Raw genomic sequence first — 12,318 nt, forward strand, 5'->3', positions numbered from 1 at the left:
GGCCCCCGCCCCCGGGACGCCCGGCCCCCGCCCCCGGGCAGGGGCGAGGGCGGCCGGCGACCCGCTCCGGCCGGCGGAGGGGCGGCGTGCGCACACTTACTCGGAGGCCGCAGGTGCCGCGGGGGCGCCGGGGGCCGGCGGGCTGGCGGGGCGGCGGGCCGCGGAGGGGGGCATTCCTCGGGAGCCCGCCGGCCCCCGCCCCGGCCCGGGTGTGTGGCGGCCGCTGCGGTAACGCGAGTTTCCCGCGGGGCTCTGGACTTCTCGGAGTGGAAGGCGGCGATCCGGACGCGAGGCGCTCCTGGAAAGAGTTGAGGCAGTCGATCTCCGCGGCCCCTGCTCGGTGCGCGGCCCAGGACGCCGCCGCCCCCGCCCCCGGCTTTGTCCTCGTGGAAACCGGGCGGCGGAGCGGGGCCCGGGCTGAGGCAGGCCCGGGGGGCTGCAGACCTTGCTCACTACGGAGCTTGCTGCTCTGGCCAAGCTCGGCGAGTGCCCGCTTCGTGGCAGGGCCACGCGTTGCCCCGTCGTAGATGAGGCGAGGGGCCTTCGCCGGGCTTTGCCAGAGGACTGCGGTTGCACTCCGAGCCACTCCTGCCTTAAGTACCAGGCTCCGACCACGTGCCGCTGCTGCACTCATGGCCCTAGCAGGCACTGAAAGGGACTGGTCAGATCCATCAGGAGCACTTCTGAGGTTTGCTTCCTCCCCGCCAGGCCTCAGGACAGAACTGCGGGGGAATCTGCGATTATCAGGATAACCCAGGGGCCGCATCTTTGTGTGCCGCTGCGTGAAGCTGACTTGACCAGAGCCAGAGCGTGCCCAGGATGACGCTGGGAAAAGTTAGCGAGCGGTGCCAGAGAGCTCAACACTAGTCCTTTCACAGGTGGGGAAACTGAGTCTCAGGCCACACGCTAACTCTGACTTCCAGTCATTCTGGTATCAGGCAGTTACCCCCCGAGGTTTGGGCAAATGGAGAAACTACAGGCCTTTTCCTAGGCAGATCTTTTTACCTTTCTGAAAGGCAAGCTCCTAATGTGAAAAATGAAGACACCTTGGAGAATCATTCTGAGGATTATATGGGAAGATACGTAAGAGCAGGTCATAAAACAGATCTTACACTGTTGGCCATCTTCACTGTATCTGGTCAACAGATACGTGCTTCGGATTACACAGAACTTTAAAATATATATATATTTGAACTTAAAATAGGATACCATTTCAAACATCCAAATATCAACTCATTAATGTGTATATCCACCCAATGGAATATTATTTAACCATAAAAAGGGAATGAATACATGCTTAAAGGAAGTACTTATACATGCTACAACACAGGTGAACCTTACAAACATGCTAAGTGAAGCTGGGTGTGGTGGTGCCCACCTTGTAGTCCTGGCCACTCCGGAGGCTGAGGCAGGAGGATCCCTTTAACCTAGGAGTTCGAGGCTGCAGTGACTGATCTGCTTGATCAATTGATTGATCTGCTTGATTGATAGGCAGCTATCATCATGCCACTGCACTCCAGCCTAAGCAACAGAGAGCCTGTCTCTAGAAAAAAACAACAACAAAAACAAACAAACCATGCTAAGTGAGTGAAAGAAGCCAGTCACAAAAGGACAAATATTATATGATTCCACTTACATGAGCTATCTAGACTAGGGAAACCTAGAGTCACAGAACGCAGACTGGTGGTTGCCGGGGCTGGGAGGAGCAGGAGTGACTGCTAATGGGTATGGGGTTTTCTTTTGGAGTAATGAAAAACTCCTGGAATGAGTTAGTGGTGGTGGCTGCAGAACATTGTGAATGTACTTAATGCCACTTAATTGTACACTTTTTTGAGACAGAGTCTCACTCTGTTGCCCGGGCTAGAGTGAGTGCCTCGGTGTCAGCCTAGCTCACAGCAACCTCAAACTACTGAGCTCAAGTGATCCTCCTGCCTTAGCCTCCTGAGTAACTGGGACTACAGGCATGCGCCACCATGCCCGGCTAATTTTGTATATATATATTAGTTGGCCAATTAATTTCTTTCTATTTATAATAGAGACGGGGTCTCGCTCTTGCTCAGGCTGGTTTTGAACTCCTGACCTTGAGCAATCCACCCGCCTTGGCCTCCCAGAGTGCTAGGATTACAGGCATGAACCACCTCGCCCAGCCAATTGTACACTTTTAAATGGTTACAGTGGTCAATTTTATGTATATTTGACCACAATAAAAAGAAATTCAAATATACTTTTTTAGAAATAGTAGACGATCTACAAACTGTGCCCCCAGTGCTACATGGCACTCATCAGCTAAAGCCAAGGAACCCCATTCCCTTCAGACAAAGTTCTCCAGGTCACCAATGTGCTCACCCGGCCACTTTATACATTGTGTCACCTGTCTGGCCCCTAGTTATTTGTGTTTTTGATCCCTGATAAAACCATAAAGCTTTCCACAAATATTTTTTTTTTTTTTTTGCGACAGAGTCTCACTTTGTTGCCCAGGCTAGAGTGAGTGCCGTGGTGTCAGCCTAGCTCACAGCACTCCTGGGCTCAAGCGATCCTACTGCCTCAGCCTCCCCAGTAGCTGGGACTACAGGCATGTGCCACCATGCCTGGCTAATTTTTTTGTGTATATTTTTAGTTGGTCAATTAATTTCTTTCTATTTTTAGTAGAGATGGGGTCTCACTCAGGCTGGTTTCGAACTCCTGACCTCGAGCAATCCACTCGGCTCAGCCTCCCAGAGTGCTAGGATTACAGGCGTGAGCCACCACACTCGGCCCACAAATATTCTTTATAAATCTAGTATGTCACTTTTAATAGCTTCCTGTCCCCTGCAGATATTTTTCAACTTCTTTCAACAAAGCACAGTTGTTTTATAGCCTGTGTCTGATGATTCTAATATTTGAAGTATCCGAGGATCTGTTTCTGCTAGTTCTTACTCATGGTGTGCTATTTCCTTGTTATATGTCTGGTTTTCTTTAACCATACTGAAAATTATGTTTTGTTTTGAGACAGAGTCTCCATGTTGCCCCGGCTAGAGTGCCATGGCATCAGCCTAGCTCACAGCAACCTCAAACTCCTGGGCTCAAGCAATCCTTGTGCCTCAGCCTCCTGAGTAGCTGGGACTATAGGCATGCACCACCACGCCCGGCTCGTTTTTTCTATTTTTGGTAGAGATGGGGTCTTGCTCTTGCTCAGGCTGGTCTCGAACTCCTGAGCTCAAATGATCCACCTGCCTTGCCCTCCCAGAGTGCTAGGATTACACGCGTGAGCCACCACGCCCAGCCTGAAAATGGTGTTTTAAAATTACAGGAATAACCTTTCCCCTAGAGATGATTTACATTGGCTTCTGCCAGGCTCCTCAGGTCACTGCTAGTTCAGGATGACCTAAATTCACGTTCGGGTCTTGTGGTTCCCTGACCACACGGGTGATCTAGATACAGGCTGTGTAATTGTGCAACACAGGTTCACTTACTGTACTCAGAGTACAGTCAGTGTGTGCTGCAGCTGGCTTCCAAGGTATGTGCCCCCAAGATGTATTCGGTGACATGTTGAGAGTTTGAAATTGACCCTGGTGGGAATATTCACGCTATGGAAATTAGCAAATGCTGTGTACATCAGGACCCTCCTTCTCCAACCCCACCCCCTGGGCTGGTTGTTAAACATTTTCTAGCATACTGCTGTAACTGGTGGACTCTGATGGGGTCCACAATTGTTGTGGGAAAGAACTCCCACTTAGTATGAGCCCTAGACTTTAATTTTCTGGCCTCTTGCCACACAAAACCATTCACAGTCAAGTACAAATATGCTAGGGTTGGCAAATACCTACAGGGGAGTAGTGGCTTCCTTGCTGGGTGATAGTTCAGCATTTCTTTTCCCTTTAATTTTGGCCCAATTCCTTACTATCTTGTCAGCACCTAGTGGCCTTTAGGAGATTTTCAAATACTTTTCCTAGCATTTTTAGTGCCTTTCAGCTTGAGAGTCTGGATAATTGTTTATCTGAAAGTCAAGCTCTCTACAAATGTTAGTTATTATTCTAGACTTATTAAAAAAGGTAAAGTAAAAAGTGATCCCAGGGTTACAGAAGTGTGTTATTTAGTTATGGCTATGTCTGCTGTCTTAACCTCTCTGTGCCTCATCTGTAAAATGGGAATGAAAATAATACTCACCTCATACAGTATATTATTATATTATATATTATTATATATATTATATATTATTATACAGGATATTATATACATAATATCCATCAAGCACCTAGAATGGTGTCGGCATGTAGTAAGTGCTGTGTACCCGAAAATAGAGTCTTGCACAGAATAAGGACTTTCCAGCCAACAACAGACTGCGTATACCATGGTGGTCCCATAAGATTACAATGGAGTTGAAAAATTCCTATCACCTAGTGACGTCATAGCTATGGTAACGTAGCGCACCTTATTTTTTATTAAATCTAGTGCAGCCTAAGTGTACAGCGTTTATAAAGTCTACAGTAGTGTACAGTAATGTCCTAGGCCTTCACATTCACTCGTCACTCACTGACTCACCCAGAGCAACTTTCAGTCCTGCAAGCTCCATTCATGGTAAGTGCCCTATATCTTTTTTTAAAAAAATCTTTTAGACTGTATTTTAGCTGTACCTTTTCTATGTTTAGATACACAGATACTTACCAATATGTTACAGTTGCCAGCAGTATTCAGTACAGTAACATGCTATGCAGGTTTGTGACCTAGAGGCAGGAGGCTGTCCCATATATCCTAGGTGTGCAGTAGCTACGCCACCTAGGTTTGTATAGGTACACACTCTACCATGTCTCACATGGACAAAATCGCCTAACAATGCATTTCTCAGAATGTATCCCCACCATGAAGGGACACATGATCATATTTTTGTTAAAAGACCTGTAGGGTCACTCACATCATTATTATATTAATGATCATAATGATGGTTAGATATCATTATTACCTAATGACCCATGCTAGAGACTGAAGTCAAACTACTCCTCTTGCCTGAGTTGCTAAATTCAACTCTTAATCCACTCCTGCTATTAAGCGTTCCTCGTTCACCACCGTGGGGTGGAGGAGGTTTCCATCTCTGGAACAGAGATGTGTAATTGGGAGGCAAACGCAGGCCCGCTTCGTGCGTCCCTGCAGCCTAGCAACTTGCACCAGCAGTGGCGCGTTGGCTTCATACCCACAGGTGCTCTGGTGTTCGGGAAGCAGGCCATTAGCCAGGCCCAGCAAAGGGGGAAAATCTAGAAGAGAAAGCACCAACTACAGAATGAAATATAATCCCTTCTTCTGAGACAGGAACAGAAAGGATACGCAGCTGTGTGTGAAACTGACCATCCAGGCTACCTCCCTCCTTTTCCAGAAAAGAAAACTGTGATCCAGTAGTTTCACAGCCAGTTAGCAGAGTTGTGGCCAGAACTCGGCTCTCCTGGTTGTAGAGATTGTGTGTGCACACCACCTGCGTCATAATGTTGACAGTTTGAAATCAGCTCCACTGGGAATATTTATTTACACCCTGGAAATAGGCAGGTGCTCCTCCTTCCCCTCCCCCACCCCGTGCTGGTTGGTAAACATGTAGCAGCGCGACCCTGGTGGAGTCGAGTGGGGTCCCAAATTACTGCAGGGAAGGTCTCCCGCCTTGTGTGAGCCTTATCATGAGTTTCAGATGGTCTGGGGAGGCCTTGAGAAAAATGTGTGTCTGCACTAAACACTGCAATCTACCTCTGTGTAGACTTTTTTGCCTTATAATCACAACTATAAAGTGATCACCAAATACTAGGAGATCAGCAACTTGCTTATCCATCCATTTCTTGCTTGAAAGTTGAGCCGCTTAGGCTGAGCGCAGTGGCTCACGCCTGTAATCCTAGCACTCTGGGAGGCTGAGGCGGGTGGATTGCTCAAGGTCAGGAGTTCTAAACCAGCCTGAGCAAGAGCAAGATCCCGTCTCTACTATAAATACAAAGAAATTGACCAACTAAAAATACATAAAGACAAAATTAGCCGGGCATGGTGGCGCATGACTGTAGTCCCAGCTACTTGGGAGGCTGAGGCAGGAGGATTGCTTGAGCCCAGGAGTTTGAGGTTGCTGTGAGCGAGGCTAACGCCACAGCACTCACTCTAGCCTGGACAACAAAGTGCGACTCTGTCTCAAAAAAAAAAAAAAAACTTGAGCCACTTGAAGTCATATAAAAGTAGATAGTATGGGCAGCCAAGTCAGGAGGATCGCTTGTGCCCAGGAGTTCAAGGCTGCATTGAGCTCTGATTGCGCCACTGTACTCCAGCGTGGGCGACAGAGTGAGACTCTGTCTCTTTAAAAAATAAAATAAAAAAAGATATAGTAATTGTAAGTGCCTTGAAAGGCTGATGTATTCCAAGGTGAAATAATGTAATCCAGAAGCTCTAACACTGAAAGATTTTTTATTTTTTTATTGCAAAATATTAATTAAGGGGGTACAAGTGTTTTTGTTACAAGGATATCTTATATAATGCTTAAGTCAGGGCTTTTGGTGTGCCCATGACCAGAAGAATGTTCATTGTACACAGTAGGGAAGTTTTTATCCCACACCCTCCTTCCCTCCCTGCTTCTTGGTTTCTCGTGTCCTTTGTCTCACATTGTGCCCGTGTGTTCCCATCTATTAGCTTCCACTTACTAGCAAGAGCATACGGTGTTTGGTTTTCCATTCCTGAGATACTTCACTTAGGAACAATGATGTCCGGTTCCCTCCATGTTGCTGTAAAGGACATCAGTTCATTCCTTTTTATGGCTGAGTAGTACTCCATTATATATATATATATATATATATATATATATATATATATATATATATATACACACACGCACCACATTTTCTTTATCCATTTGTGAACTGATGGGCACTTAGGTTGATTCCACATCTTTGCAGTTGTAAATTGTGCTGTGATAAACATTGGAGTGCAGGTGTCTTTTTGATAAAGCGACTTCATGTCCTTTGGGTAGATACTGAGCAGTGGGATTGCTGGATTGAATGAATGGTAAGGCTACATTTATTTCCCTAAAGAATCTCCATACTGTTTTCCACAAAGGTTGTACTAATTTGCAGTCCCACCAACAGTGTATAAGTGTTCCTTCCTCTCTGCATCCATGCCAGTATCTATTGGTTTTTGATTTTTTAATCCCATTCTGATAGGGGTAAGGTGGTATCTCATTGTAGTTTTAATTTGCATTTCCCTGATGATTAGTGATGTTGAGCATTTCTTCATACTAACATTGAATGATTAAATGCAGAACGTCTGCTCATGACCCAGTGACTTGGAGTACAGTTGGAAAGCTGGAATCCCTCTGCAAACAGGCTTTGTAAATTCTCAGGTCAGGAAACTAGAAGGCTGCCCAAATTCCTTCTCCCTGACTGTCCACAAGTGCAGTTATTTCAGCTGTTTAGCATGCGAATGCCCTTCCTAATTCTGAGTGAGCCTCTGGGAGTGGAAGCAGCCCCTTACTACAGAAGCTAATGGGCCCTGTCTCTCTTTTCATGCAGGCAGTTAAGTCCTGGCCATGGGTTCCAACCTTAGCCATGGGTGGATGGTCTAGGCAGATTTTTGTTTTTTGTTTTTTTTGGGGGGGGGGACAGAGTCTCAATTTGTTGTCTGGGCTCCAGTGCAGTGGCATCATCATAGCTCACTGCAACCTGAGACTCCTGGGCTCCTGCCTCCCAGTAGCTGGGACTCAGGCATGCACCACTAAGCCAGGCTAATTTTTCTGTGTTTAGTAGAGATGGAGTATCGCTCTTGCTCAGGCTGGTCTCGAACTCCTGAGCTCAAGCCATCCTCCCGCATCAGCCTCCCAGAATACTAAGATTATAGATGTGAGCCACAGCACCCAGCCACTAGTTGATTTTTAAAAGCAGTTTTACTGAGATATAATTCACATACCATAAAATTCACCATTTTAAAGTATATAATTCAGTGTTTGTTAGTATATTCGTAGAGTTGTGCAGCTGTCTCCACAATCAGTTTTAGAACATTCTCATCATCCGTAAAAGAAACCCTGTACCCATTAAGCAGTCACTCTCCTCCTGTCCCCGCAGCCTCTAGTGACCACTCATCTGTTAACTCTTTCTGTCTCTATGGATCCGCCTGCTCAGGGTGTTCCATGTCAACGGAGTCATGTAGCATATGGCCTTTTGTGTCTGGCTTCTTTCACTCGGCATGTTTTCAGGAACCACCATGTAGCATGTGTTAATACTTCACTTCTTTTTATAGCTATTATTCCATTGTATAGATATGCCACGGTTTGTTTCTCTGTGTATTTGTTGATGGACACTGGGTTGTTTCTACCTTTTGGCTACTGTGAAGAATGTGGCTGTGCACATTGATGTCCAGGTTTTTGTGTGGTTGCATGTTTTCCTTTTTCTTGGCAATGTGCCTAGGAAGGGAACTGCAGGATCACATGGTAATTCCATGTTTGACGTGTTCAGGAACTTCCAGACGGCTTCCAGAAGCAGCTGGCGCTGTTATACGTTCCCGCCAACAGTGTGGGAATTGCGCCACATTCTCGCCAACACTTGTTATTGTCTTTTTTGTTTTAGCCATCCTGGTGGAGGGGAGGTGGTATCTCATTGTGGTTTTGAGCTTGCCTTTCGTTTCTGAGGGACGTAGGGGCAATGGAGAATGACTCGTGGCAGAAGTGGCCACGAGAGGGCTGGAGGATTGAGTGCCCACTGCGCCAGGGCCACTGGCATCTTCTAGGATGCCAAATGGAGATTCTCCCAAATCTCCATTGATTTGGGAGTTACCTGGTAGCTTTTCTAGGATAAGTGACAGAATGGCTGGAGCCTGTGGCCTACAGACACTCTAATAGTCCCGTGTGGATATGTGGGAAAGACATACGGAGGAGGAGAGGTGACGGACAGACACCGCAGAGGGGTCAGTGGCGAGCGCCTGCTGAGGCTTTGCTGTATTGCGGGCGGCCTCTGGCAACCACCAGCGACTCAGGGTTTACATTTAAACGGGATCGCGCATGGAGGGACAAGACCACTGAGAACACTGTGGTTGATTCCATTTTTTTACAATTTTGAAATCCTGGAAATCTCAGGGAGAAAAGATGCTGACTCAAGGACTTAAAGTATGTCGGGCTGAAACCCACCTCGAGCTTTTTTATCTTTGGCTAGTGTCATGTGAAGGAACTTCACGTGAGGGTTGGTACCTTAAGTGACTTATCTGTGGTCCTTCCTGGGACGCTCTGAGTAACAGCCTTTCCCACTTCAGGACCTTTGGACATAAAGGAGTCTGTTGACCTCATGAGTGGACAAATGAATGAAGACCATCTCTTTCAGATTACCAATGAAGTGAGACACTCCCAGGGGCGGGGGTGGTGGCCATCCCCCAGACAGGATGCATGGCCCACACCTCTCTGCGACCTCTCGTCCTCTCACGGCCTCTCACGGCTGCAGTGCCTGCACCTGGTGTGTTCTCTGCCACCGAGCTGTGGTCCAGGTCCAGGGCACACGAGCTGGCCAGTGGGCTGGGGGCCACTCGCACTTCACAGCACAACTCCGTGTGCTGAGATCTGTTCACAAGGAGCATAAACTACTTGTAATGAAACTCATCCCCCCAAGGAAAAAACTCCACTTGCTTTAAAGAGTAAGATATGCAAAAATAAACACTATGTTTACACGGATGTGTCTTGTGACTTCCAATCAACAAAACAGAAGTATGGGGTGGGGTGGGTAAACCAGAGCTGGGCCCCTTCCCGACATCAGTGCTGCGCTTCCCCACAGTTCCTCGCCGCACCGCCGGCCACCTCTCAGACTCTGGGTGAGGGCTGGAGCCATTGGGGCCGACGCCTGGCACTGATCGCACTGATCAGTTCCTCCGTTACCTACCACAGAGCCGCCTTAGGCACCGGCGTACTCAGGAGGCCGGGAGCCCCAGGGAACTGAGAACCGCTACCAGCTAACTGTCTGGACACTCCTATTGCACTGCCCTGAAGAATGTTGCATCAACCGGTTTTTCTTTCTTTTTTGTTTTTCAATTTTCCTTCACCGATAAGCTAGCAGGGGGTGGCTATGCGACACATGAGCAGGGTGGCAACTTGCCGTTGATTCCCAGCGCCCTGTACCTATTTATTACAATCAATTTGGAAATAGCTGCCCGCAGGGGAACTGCTGGCCAAATCCCTAAAGAACATGCTCAAGCCAGAAAAACACCAGTTGTCTGGGGCAGCCATGGCCTGAGGACACAGATGTTTAAAAAAAGATATTTTTTTTTTTTTTTTTTTTTTTTTTTTTTTTTTTTTTTTTTTTTTTTTTTTTTTTTTTTTTGTTTTTTTTAGGAATGCTCTTGCTGTGCAAAAAAAAAGATATTTTTTGTATGTATTCCTCAGAGTACAGCAGCGGGCTGGGTCTGCACAGGACGGACATAAGTGAGGGGACTCAGGTGCCGCGGGCGCTGCCTGCCTCAGGAGGATTTGCTGGAGAACTAAGTGAAAGGTGCAGGGCAGACCATGGAAACAATTCAAGGTGACTGAGTCAAAAGGGTGGCACAGCCGGGCGTGGTGGCACTTGCCTGTAGTCCTAGTTACTCAGGAAGCTGAGGCAGGAGGATGGTCTCAACCCAGGAGTTCCAAGCTGCAGTGAGCTGTGATCACACCACTGTACCCCAAGCCTGGGTGACAGAGCAAGACCCCATCTCTTTAAAAAAAAAAAAAAAAAAAAAAAAAAAAAAAAAAGGAAGGGTGGCACAGATTTTGTTTTTTAAAAACGTTTTCTTTTGAAATGGTTTTAGATTTACAGAAGAGTTGCAAAGATAGCACAGAGCTCCCAGAGACGTGTCACCGCTATCTCAACGCGAACATCTTATACAACCCTGGTATGTTTATCAAAGCTAAGAAATTAACATTGGTGAGACACCATTAACTAAATAACAGACTAATTGATTTGGATTTCACCAGTTTTTCCCTAACGCCCTTTTTCTGTTTTAGGAATGGATCCAGGTTCCCATGTTGCACTGAGGGGTCGTGTCTCCCTGGGCCCCTCCGGTCTGCGGGAGTTTCTCAGTCCTTTCTCGTCTGTCGTGGCCTTGACCATTCTTGAAGAGTGCTGGTCAGGTACTGTGTGGAGGTCTGTGCATTTGTGGAAATGTGCTGGAATGGGCAACCTTGGCCTAAGGGGTCGAGTGGGGTGGGTGAACCACGGCCTGCGGGGTGGATCCAGGGAGCTGTGTTTGTATGGCCTACAAGCTGAGAATGGGTTTCATATTTTTAGATGGTTGAAAAAAAATCAAAAGAATATCTCATGATATGTGGAAATTCAGTGTCCACAAGTAAACTCGATCAGGATGCAGACACAGCGTTCTCCTGGTTGCTTCTGCGCTGCAGCGGTAGGATCACAGAGTCCAGGAGGGACCCTTTGGCCCAAGGAGCCTCAATATTTACTCTCTTCATCTTGACAGGGGAGTTTGCCAGCCCTGCTGCTGACGGCCCTGTGAGGACCTGGCATTCACCTTAACTGAAAGCCAAGTCAGCTATGAGGTGAGCACTGATGCTTGGAGTTCACTCATTCCATTGTCCCACAAACGTTTGTTGAGGGCCCATCGTCAAAACTGGGAGAGATCCCTATCTGAGCAAACGTTAACTCTTGTTCAAACTCTGGGATTGGGAGAGGTTAATTCTCACCAAATGTCTTCCCGGTTCGCAGGCACAGTTTCTGCCTGTGATAATAATAGCTGCTGTCATATTCTGAGTGCTACCCTGTGCCAGTAACGCTTTACTTGCACCATCCCTTTTAATCCTCACAGCCACCCCAGGAGCTGTTCCAGGAGGCGACTGAGGTTTACGAGCTTAGCCTCACCTAAGGGCACACAGGTATCTACTGGATGGCAGAAGCAGAGCAGGAGCGCAGCCAGGCCCAGAGCAGACGCCACGCAAATCAGGCACTCGCTGCTCAGGAGCAACGGGGTCAGGAACAGAGCTGGGGCTGGACGAGGCTCTTGGTGGTTCCTGATCAGGAAGTAACAAATCAGGACAGCTAGCCAGAGGCCCTGTCTGAAACACACAGGATCCTTTTTCAAAGGAACATCATAACGTGCTTTTTGGTATTCAGTGTTTTGTTCCTAAGTCTTTTTTTTTTTTTTTTTTAAGAGATGGAGTCATGTTCTGTTGCCCAGGGTGAACCGCAAGTGGCGCAATCATAGCTCACTGCAGCCTCAAACTCCTCAAACTCAAACAATTCTCCTTCAGCCTCCCAGAGTGCTAGGATTACAGGCATGAGCCACCACACCTGACCATCGTCCCTAAGTCTTGGCACACAAGCTCTATGACACTTTCTGTTTGTCGTCCCTTTCCGTCATCACTGCTTT

The sequence above is a fragment of the Microcebus murinus genome, chromosome 22 (genome assembly GCF_040939455.1).
Source record: "Microcebus murinus isolate Inina chromosome 22, M.murinus_Inina_mat1.0, whole genome shotgun sequence".
Lineage (NCBI taxonomy): Eukaryota > Metazoa > Chordata > Mammalia > Primates > Cheirogaleidae > Microcebus > Microcebus murinus.